We start from the raw sequence: 10714 nt of genomic DNA on the forward strand, positions 1-10714 counted from the left end.
AGGCCACGGGACCTCTAGTATGCATAATAAAATGGCCTAATAACTAAATATCTATCCACAATTTAAATGCAAATGGAGTATATGCTTTAAATAAAAGACACAGGGTTACTGAATGGATAAGAAAACGAGACACTTACATTTTGGTTGAACTACATACTTTGTATGATTTCAATAATTTTAAGTTCATTGAATCTTGTTTTATGGCCTGCTCTATGATCTGTTTTGGAGAATGTCCACCTGCATTGAGCAAATGTGTGCTGTCGTTGGGTGGAGTGTTCTGTGGAGATGTCCTTTAGATCTTCAGCTATTACTGTTAACTTGTCTATTTCTCCCTTCAATTCTGGCAGTTTTTGCTTTATGTATTCTGAGGCTCCACTACTAGGTGCATGCATATTTATAAGGAATTGACCCTTTTATCATTTTAAAACATTCTTACTTGTCTCTAGTAACAATCGTATCTTAAAGTTTGTTTTGTCTGGGATTAGTGTAGCTACTCCAGTTCTCTTTTGGTTACTCTGCATAATATAACTTTTTCCATCCTTTTATTTCAGTCTATTTGTGTTTTTGAATCTAAAGTATGTTTCTCATAGGCAACATATATTTGGATCTAATTTTTTAAACACATTCTATCAATATCTACTTTTTAATGAGAATATTTAATTCATTTGCATTTTAGTGGTATTCAGATAAGGTGGGATTTACATCTACCATTTTGCTAGGTGTTTGCTATGTCTTATGCCTTTTCTGTTCATCTATTCCTCCATTATGCCTCTTTTTTTGTTAAATAGATACATTCCAGTGAACAGTTTTAATTTCATATCAATTCTTTTAGTTTTAGTTTCAGAAGTTGCATTAAACACTTTCTTTATTGTCATAGTCCATCTTTTACAAAGAAGATAAGGAATTTCTAACGTTCACCTTAGAATTCTTTTGGGACTCACTCTGATTACGTAACATTTTCAGTTGAGAGAAGTGTGTTTGGTTTCATTCACATTGTCTTGAGGAGCACATATGCGTTGATTTGCCCAGATGTAGGTGCTCTGAAACGCAGTGCCGGGCTCTTGTCTTTGGGACAGACGTGCTGTGACTTAGGTTGGCAGAACCTGGCGTCCTCCTGGCAGGTGTGTGCAGGCGGAGTGTCCTCGCGGGAGTGGCAGCATCGCTCTTTGTGCTGATGGGATGCTTGTGCTTTTACTGTGATGCTGAACTGTTTTGCTGCCGGTTTTATAAGTAATCAACAACACACTTTTGGAGTCTTTGTACTTTTCTACTATTTTGCTTCTTTAAAACTGAGTGTATAATTGATTGCTTCTCAATTAAGAAGTTTTATATTTTGGGTGTCAGTTTGGGCTTGGGTTGGAGGCAAATTTAAGAATTATCCGGAACCAGCAACTGGGAACAGTGAAGACTTGTTCTTTCAAAAGTGCTTTCAGCATCATGTGACGAACTTTAGGCCCAAAAGAGAAGCATGCCGGGCCCTGGCAGCTGTCTTGCAATTTCCCCCTCCAGGTAGTGCTTCTGCCTCATTGCCCTACCGTTCCCACTCTGTTAAGACCTGGTGACAAAAGGTCACATCAATTCTTTTATTAGATTTTTACAATATACAATGTTATACAAAAGCTTTGATCCTACAGAGCTCCCTTCCCCCTTCCTTTTTTCTATTATTGTCGTACAAATCATATCTTGTGTGCCCTTCAACACAGATTTATAACTATTCTTTTTATGATGCCTTTTATATTTATTACTAGAGGCCCAGTGCACAACAATCTGTGCACTCGGGGAGGGGGGGCGCGCCCCTCAGCCCGGCCTGTGCCCTCTCGCAGCCTGGCACCCCTCGGGGGATGTCCGGCTTGTTTCATTCCTGCCTCCCTCAGCCACCCATCCTGGGTTGTTTCGTACCCGCCTCCCTCCGCCGCCCGGCCCAGCTTGTTTTCCTCCCGCCTCCACCGCCTGGCTTGTTTTCGGCTGCCTGACTTGCTACGCTCCCAACCGGTATATGCAAATTTACCGCCATCTTTGTTGGTGGTTAATTTGCATATCACCCTGATTAGCCCATGGAAGGTGTAGTGAAGGTACGGTTAATTACCATTTTTGGCTATTATTAGATAGGATACTATCCTATATAATAAAAGTGTAGTATGCAAATTGTCCCCTCGACCAGGAGTTTGTCCAGGAATTAGACCAGCGGCTGCAGTGAAGACAGACAGGGGAAGGGAGAGAGTACCCGGCCGGCAGCTGGCAGCTGCTAGGGACCCACCAGTGCACGAGTTTCGTGCACTGGGCCTCTGGTGTTTTATATTTACCAGTATAGTTACCTCTACTGGTGCACTTTACTTCTTCATGCAGATTTGGGTTACCTTTAGTATTTATTGTAGTAATTATTTTAGGTCTCCCAGTGGTGGATTTTTTATCTGCTGTCTTGTTATTCCTCTGCCTGCTGGTCTCCATGATTTTTTATAAGACGTCACAGGTCAGTTTTATTGAGGATTCCTTGCACATGATGCATCAGCTCTCTCTTGCTGTGTTCAAGATTGTCTTTGGCTCTGGACTTGACAGTTTGAATATCGTGTATAGGATATCCCTTTACTTTTATCCCATTTGCGGTTCATTGAGCTTCTTGCATGTGCAGATTAAATTTTTTTTTTATCAAGTTATGGAAGTTTTTCACCATTTTTTTCTTTAAATTTTCTTCCTGTCCCATCTGTCTCTCCTGTCCTTTGGGGACTCTCATTCTGCATGTGTCAGCGCACTGATGGTGTGGACAGGTTTCTGAGCTCTGCTCACTTTTCTTCAGCCTTTTATTTGCCTATTCTTCCCACTGGCTACTTGCAATTGGCCTTTTTTCAGTCTTCTGATTCTTGCTTCTACCAGTTCAAACCTACTTGTGAGCCCCTCTACTGAAGTTCTCATTTCAGTTACTGTACTTCTCAGCTCTAGAATTCCTATTGGGCTCTTTTTCATAATTTCTATCTGTTTATTGAGATTCTCTATTTGATGAAACATTATTCCCATACTTCCCCTTAATTCTTTAGACTTGATTCTTTTTAGTTTTTGACATGGTCGTGACGGCTGATTTAAAATCATCGACTAGGACTACATTGTCTGCATCTGGGACACCTTAGGGACAGTTTCTATGGACTGTTTTAAACTTACATGAGACCTTATTTTTCTGTTTAAATGTATGTCTCATTTTTTTGGTTGAAAACACAACATTTGGATTGTATAACATGGGAATTATGAAGATGAGATCTTCTCCCTCCTTCCCCTTGGTTGCTGTTGCTGTGTTCTTAGTGAATTTCCTGGACTAATTCTGTAACGTCTGTACTCTTTATCACGTGTGACAACTCAGTGGTCAGCTAATGATTGGGCAGAGATTTCCTTAAATGCTTTGAACCCACAGGTCTTGCAGCCTTGGCAGACCGCTCAGTGGGCTTCTCGTGCTCTGTGGACAGCTCGAAACTCGGCCTTAGCTTCCATCTCTGTTCACTCAGAGCCTCGAAGTCAGCCCAACGTGCGAGAGGAGGGTGTGTTCAGGTCTTTCCTGGATGTATGTGGACTTCCATATTCCAAAGAACATGTCAGAGCTCTTCAAGTCTCTTATGGGCATGTCCCTTTCTGGTTTTTCTTTTTATGTTTTTGGCCGGCCTCTTGTTAGCCTCAACTGGTATTCCCCTCCGGCAGCTGCACTGTTAGAACCTGTTTGCATGCATACACGTTTCTCCACCCACTGCCATTTCCTCAATAGTTAGTCACAATTTTTTTTATTTAATCAATATTCAATTTCTTAGTAAGGGCAATATTGGCATTGTGATGGGACAATTCTTCATTGTAAAGGACATTCAAGTGCCAGTACTGGGAACCAAAAACATGCACATATGCCTCTAAACCCCTTCTTGAGCTCACAGTCGGTATCCCTTAGCTAAGAACCTTTACTTCACAGCCTTGTCACTATGACTGTGTTTACACTGGGACATGTACTGCACTTTCTTTCTTGTTAAACTCTTTTTTTCCCTAGAGTTACTAATTGCCTCTTTTATTTGCTTAGTTTTCAAGTGTCTATCACTGATTATTAAGTTCTCCAAGTGTAAAAAAATCTCTCAGTAACCTCAAGCAAACCTAGCTAATATAGCTTTTATATAGCTAATATAGCTTTATACTTTTTGTAAAAAAAAATATTTTTATTGATTTTAGAGAGGAAGGAAGAGGGAGAGAGAGATAGAAACATCAATAATGAGAGAGAATCATTGATCGACTGACTCCTGAACACCCCCTACTGGGGATCGAGCCCGCAACCCAGGCATGTGCCCCAACCAGGAATCAAACCGTGACCTCCAGGTTCATAGGTCGATGTCCAACCACTGAGTCACGCCGGCCAGGCTCTTTCCATGCTTTAATGAAGACATCTCTTCTGTCGTCTTGGTCTCATTGGAATGGGTTATCCAGGGATGCTGTGGGGCAGCCATCTGGGCTTCCCTTCATCTGGCCATTTCACTAAAATAGGAAATTGGCAAATTGAGGTTATCTCTGTTGCCTGATGAGATGGGGAGTCAGGACAAAGTTAGAACAATTTGAAAAATAAAGAAGTTATATTGAGGTTTAAAATGGCGGCGGAGTAAGTGGATGCTACACAGACACCCTCCCAGGACCAACTAAAATACAGAAAAACCACCCTGAAAATTCAACTGAAGGCTAGCTGGAGAGAACCCTGATAACCAAGGGCGGAAAGTGGAGACGCCATAGAGACTGGCAGGATGGAGGAGGTGCGAAAGGGCTGACCAGGCTCACACAGACAGCAGCTGCAGTTCCAGAGAGATAGCTCAGCTCAGGGGGTGCCATTGAGAACTCTGAGCTCTAAACCCCAAGCTGGGCCGCCTAGCAGAGAGCACCAGAACTGAGAAAGGTGCCCACAGAACATCTGGCTGTGAAAAGCAGCAGGGTTGCTGTCTGCCAGGGAAAGACGGTTGGAAATGCAGGCACCCTCTTAAAGGGCCAACACACAAAATTTCAAGTGCAGCCACTCACCTTGGACCCCAGCAGAGGGAGGACGGAGTGGATTGGAGCTGTGTGAGGAGAGTCCAGGGTTGGGGGCTCTGTGGTTAGAGCTCGCAGGGCAGCCACCCGGGTTTCCAGTGCTTAGTCACTCCCTCACACTGTGGAGGACAACTTTCTCAGACTTTTGCTATCCAGGCAGTTTTTGGCTGGCAGGGAGATAGTTACCCCACCCTACTGGAAAACTCCTTGCCTCACCCTGTGAAGTTCTGAGGTCCATAAGAGACTGAGAAGACCAATTATCCTCCAGTCAGAAGCAATTGCACCACCCTGTTGGAAAACTTCTGCCCCCACCTGTGAATGATTTCCTTAGGCTACTCAAGACTAAATCCAGTGATCTATTTTAAACAATAGCCTTGCTGGATATAGTAATCTTGGTTTCAGATTCTTGGTTTCATTACCTTGAATACTTCGTGCCATTCCCTTCTGGCCTGTAGCATTTCTGGTGAGAAATCATTTGAAGGCCTATGGGAGCTCCTTTGTATGTAACAAATTGCTTTTCTCTTGCTGCCTTTAAGATTCTCTCTTTGTCTTTAACTTTTGGCATTTTAATTATGATGTGTCTGGGTGTGGGTCTGTTTGAGTTCTTCTTGCTTGGACTCTCTGTGCCTCCTGAACTTGTGTGACTTTTTCCTTCACCAGGTTAGGGAAGTTTCCTGCAGTTATTTCTACAAACACATTCTCTAGCCCTTGCTCACTTTCTTCTCCTTCTGGTACACCTATTATGTGAATATTGTTACATTTCATGTTGTCCCACAACTCCCTTAAACTGTCCTGTTTTTAATTGTTTTTTCTTTCTGGTTCTCTGATTGAGTGCATTTTTCTACCCTGTCTTCTAATTCACTGTTCTGATCCTCAGCTTCCCCTGATTTGCTGTGTATTCCTTCCAATGTGGCCTTTATTTGTGCTATGTCATTCTTTATTTCCAACTGGTCTTTTTCATAGTTACTATATCTTTTTTCATGCTGTTGAGCATCTTTATTATCATTATTCAGAACTCTATATCAGATAAATTTATTATCTCCATTTAATTTATCTTTCTTCCGGAGAATTCTCTTGTTTGTTCATTTGGGGGTTGTTGTTTTTTTTTGTCTCCCAATTATTGCTGCCTGTTTGAGTTTGTGTCTGTGTTTTAGGTAAATCTGCTATGACTCCCAACCTCTAGTGCAGGACAATGTCAGACGCTGTTTCTGATTGGCCCTGGGTACCCTGTTTGGAGCTATCAGCAATGCACAGCTGTGGCTCCCTCTGTTGTGGCTGGGTGCCTTTGGAAAGGACAAAGATGTGCACCAGACTCTGCCTTTTCAAGCCCCAGGCCCAGAAGGAGATCAGGCAAAGACAAAGCCTCCAAAGATCTTCCTCTGCCTGCAGTGCGATTGTAATTAGCCTTGATTGGCCTTAGGCTATGGACTACAGGGTGGGGTGAAAGCTCTTGCAACAGGGTGTGGTGACTGCCTTTCCCCCAGGCCAAAATCACCTGGATAGCTGAGGTAGGAGAAATATGTCCTCTCCAGCATGAGGAAATGACTCAGCACAGGAAACGGATGGCTCCAACCCTAGAGCTCCCAACCCTGGACTCTCCTCACACAGCTCCAGTCCACTCTGCCCTCCCTCTGCTGGGGTCCAAGGTGAGTGGCTGCACTTGAAATTTTGTGTGTTGGCCCTTTAAGAGGGTGCCTACATTTCCAGCCATCTTTCCCTGGCAGACAGCAACCCTGCTGCTTTTCACAGCCAGATGTTCTATGGACACCTTTCTCAGTTCTGGTGCTCTGGGCTTCGGAGCCCAGTTTGGGGATTAGACCTCAGGGTTCTCAGCGAGAACCCTACACAGCTGAAATATTCCTCTAAACCAGTGGTTCTCAACCTTCCTAATGCCGAGACCCTTTAATACAGTTCCTCATGTTGTGGTGACCCCCAATTTCACTGTTACAAATTGAACAGAATTAAAGCATAGTGATTAATCACAAAAACAATATATAATTATATATGTGTTTTCCGATGGCCTTAGGCGACCCCTGTGAAAGGGTCATTAGACCCACAAAAGGGTTGTGGCCCACAGGTTGAGAACTGCGGCTCTAAACCTTCAGCTGCTGTCTGTGGGCGCCCAGCCAGCCTCTAGCATCTCCTCCCTCCTGCCAGTCTCTATGTGGTCTCCACTTTCCGCACTTGATTATCAGGGTTCTCTCCAGCTAGTCTGCAATTGAATCTTCAGGGTGGTTTTTCTGTATTTTAGTTGTATTTTCAGTTTGGTCCTGGGAGAGTATCAGTGTAGCTTCCACTTACACTGCCACCATTTTTAATCCCCCAAGAACCAATCTTTATGTACAAGCCAGTGAGGCCTGGGACACAGATTATCAGTTGAAAATTCCCTCTGACAGTCACACAGACAGTGAAAGGTAATGTGCATTGTCCTCCCTTCCTGTTTAGTTTGCAGAACCACAAGATTATTGATGACAACCTATTGGGGGCAGGCATGTTTGGTCTGACCCAGGCATAATTCCATTCCCCGCGCTCACATTCAGTGTAGAGTAGCATGTGATCCAGGACAAATGATGACAAACAATGGGAGAAGCTAGCCCAAATCTGCGTTCACTGTGGTTGCTTGAGGAAGTAATGCTTGTATATGTGGCAACCTTCCTGTGACCATGAGGCAATAAGTTTAGGATTAAAGATAGCAGAGCCAAAGATGAGAGGGCTTGGGTCTTTGACAACATCTCTGAGCACTGCATTGCTGTGGTGCCACCTGGATGCCACCTGGATTCTGCTCTGGCAGCCGAGGCAAGATGGAGCAGGAGTGGGAGATGACAGGGTGGGTGCCAGCCATCTGCAAGGGGTCCACAGAGGGTCCTCAGAGGGCCACAAAATGTCCCTTCCACTTTCACCAGTTAAAGACCCACTCAGGTTTCTAGGGCTCTAACCTAATTCATCCAAATGCTCTCAGTCACTGTCATAGGTTACATGGTCGATGGTTCCCCGGCCTCTTTTCAGAGTGACCCTTGTACAGTTGGTATTGTTATTTCGTCTTATGCACTGTTAATTAACTTGTCCAAGGTCAACCTAAGAGTTAGGAATCTGGGTCCTCTGTTCCTGAGACCTGGAGCTTTTAATGCTAAAGCTCATGACTCCCTCCAGACTCCACCTTTTCTTCGTGTTTCCTCAACAATAATTGCCTGTTACCACTACTGCCGCCTCCCTGGCTTCTGTGAGTCCAGTTTAAATCCCAGTGTGAGGTCCAGACTTGGGATTGATGAGGTCAGGATAACAATTTGTTTCACATAAACTTGGTGGAGAGGGGAGGTGGTCGTGTGAGTAAAAGAGCCCTGTGCTAGGTGTGGGCTGGGCTGGGGAGAGGAGGAGAGGAGGGAGGCGCTGCTGATGGCTGTCCAGGGGTGGACACCAGTCACGGGGAACTCAGTGGGCTGCACGGGGGGCGCGGGTACAGGTTTGTAATGGGGACCCTTTCTACTCAGGCGATTTGATTTCCTCAAGGAGGATGGGCTCCGGTAAGGAGAACCGGGAATTCCAGGCACAGAAAATTGTGGAGCGGAGCCCAGAGCCTGAAGGCTGCAGGGGATGTGGGAAGCACTCACAACAACCCGCTGGCTTCCATCCCGCTGCCTCCTCTCCCTCTGCCAACCTGCAGCCACACTGCCAGGTAATGCTCGGGTCCATCGTCACCTGCTCCGAGACCTCCCTGGGCTGGGCCCTGCGCCTCCAGCAGAACCGCTCACCGCCCCAGCCTAGCGGTTGAAGCCTTCCCTGCAGACCTTCCCTTCTCTACTCGCCCAGATATGGCTGTGCCTGCCCAAGCCTCTTGCCCCACCGTCGCCCAGCATGGCTCCCTCCCCAATAGCTCCCCACTCTGCGTCCTCCCCAGGACGCTCTGTGACTCTTCCACCCTCCACCAGCTCCAAAGAAGTGCTTGGGCAAGTCCCTTGGTCCCTCTGCGGTCCCAGTTTATCATACACGTGGTGACCGTAGTTTGTGTCAAGTGCCGTGGGAACATGGGTGGGGGAGAAGCTGAGGTCAGAACTCGGCGTGCAGTCTGTGGGCTCTTCAATATTTTAACATAAAATCAAGTTTTGTTATTATTGAAGTAAAAAACCACACGGAAAATGGAGACAACAGTCCCCTACAATAATCTCACCGGCCAGGACCTCCACTGGGATCGCTTTGGAGACGTTGCTGCCTTGTTGTTACAGAGACAGACACTACTGTTCCCGCCCGGAGCGGAGGGGTTTTGTTGTTATTGCAGCCACACGGGGATATAGTTCACGTACCATACAATCCACCTGTTTGAAGTGTATAACTAAGTATTTTTTTAGTATATTACAGAGCAGTGCAACCATCACACTTAGAATATCTTTGTCCCTCCATCCTTTAGCAGTTACCTCCATGTTTTGATTTTTGCTTAACATTGTTTTGCAAGCATCGTTACCGGTTGCCTGAGAGCCTTAACCACCTTGTCTGGGGACTGCTAGCCAAGGCTTTGGGTGAGGGGAGGGCACAGCCGCGTGTCCTGGAACGATGGAGCTGGTGAGGACTAGGGCAGTGAGTGGAGACAGAGGGAGAGCAGAGGGAGGGGTGATGGGAGTAGGCTGCGAGGAGGGATCCACTTGGGCCTGACTTCAGGGTGGAGAGAAGCCAAGCTCTGGAAGCAGAATTGGCAGCACTACTACCCATAGGAGTGCCCGGAAGGGTGCAGGAGGAGGGTGTCGGCGCCCTTCCTGGGTGTGGGGGGTGGGGGTGGGAAGTAAGATCAATAACCGAGTGTCCGAAGGAGCGCACACGGGTTTGCAGGCGAGTTGAAAATGAGCTTGAGTTTGGACGCACTGGATGTGGGGGCCTCGGGTTCTCCAAAAGTTGTGGGCAGTGGGATGCTCGGGTCTGGCCCTCAGGGGGCGCTCGAGGCGGCAGGGGAGTTACGGTGTAAGGGCCCCGTGTGAGGCCTGGGGAGCCTGAGTGTATCCAGGGTGGGTGTGAAGGTTAGAGAGCGCCTGAAGACCACGGGCACTTTCGGGTGGGGTGGGGTGTGTGGAATGAAGGCTGTGGACCAAGTGACCCGGTGAGAAGGCAGAGCTGGAGGCGCCCGGCAGAGGGGGCAAGGCCGACGCCGGGTGCCGGAGTGGGTGCGGCGCGGAGCTGCCGCCCGCAGAGCCTTCCTCGCCGTCGGAGCCGAGCGTGGGTCCCGTAGCTGCCTGCGAGTTCCGGTACCTCCGTCCCCTCACTGAGGCATCTCATCCGGGTAGCAAGGCGCGCCCTGCCTGTCCAATGGGGAACGCGGGGTTCGGGGAGGGGAGCCTCCAAAGGCTTCAGGTCCTGGACTCGCCCGCCGGCGGTGGAGTGGTTTGGGGGGCTGCCGGCGGGTGGGCGGGCGCGCGTCCCCGCAGCCCGTCTCCATCCCCCGAGCGGCGGCTCCGAGCGCCCCGGTGGAGGCAGTGCGGCAGCTCGGGACACACCCACCGAGAGGGCGCATTAGGGGGAAGTGGGGAACTTGACTTTGTCAGATTCTGTCACCACGGGCCGTGGCGCACCGCCGCGGCACCACGTGGGCGCAGACCGCGGTTCGGGGGAGAGGGGCGGTGCTCCGCCGAGCCCGAGACGGGCGGGCACACCGGCCAATGGGCGTCACCGCCCCTCCACGGTCCCGCCCTCTGGGTCCGGG

The 10714-nt window shown here is 47.7% G+C and overlaps 1 pseudogene; it reads right to left on the reverse strand.

The window, feature by feature from the left end:
• Positions 1-885: 885 nt before the first annotated feature.
• On the reverse strand, positions 886-1527 carry LOC132217804 (UPF0711 protein C18orf21 homolog; annotated as a pseudogene).
• Between the last annotated feature and the right edge of the window lie 9187 nt (positions 1528-10714).

The sequence above is a fragment of the Myotis daubentonii genome, chromosome 16 (assembly GCF_963259705.1).
Source record: "Myotis daubentonii chromosome 16, mMyoDau2.1, whole genome shotgun sequence".
In the NCBI taxonomy this organism is placed as follows: Eukaryota; Metazoa; Chordata; class Mammalia; order Chiroptera; family Vespertilionidae; genus Myotis; species Myotis daubentonii.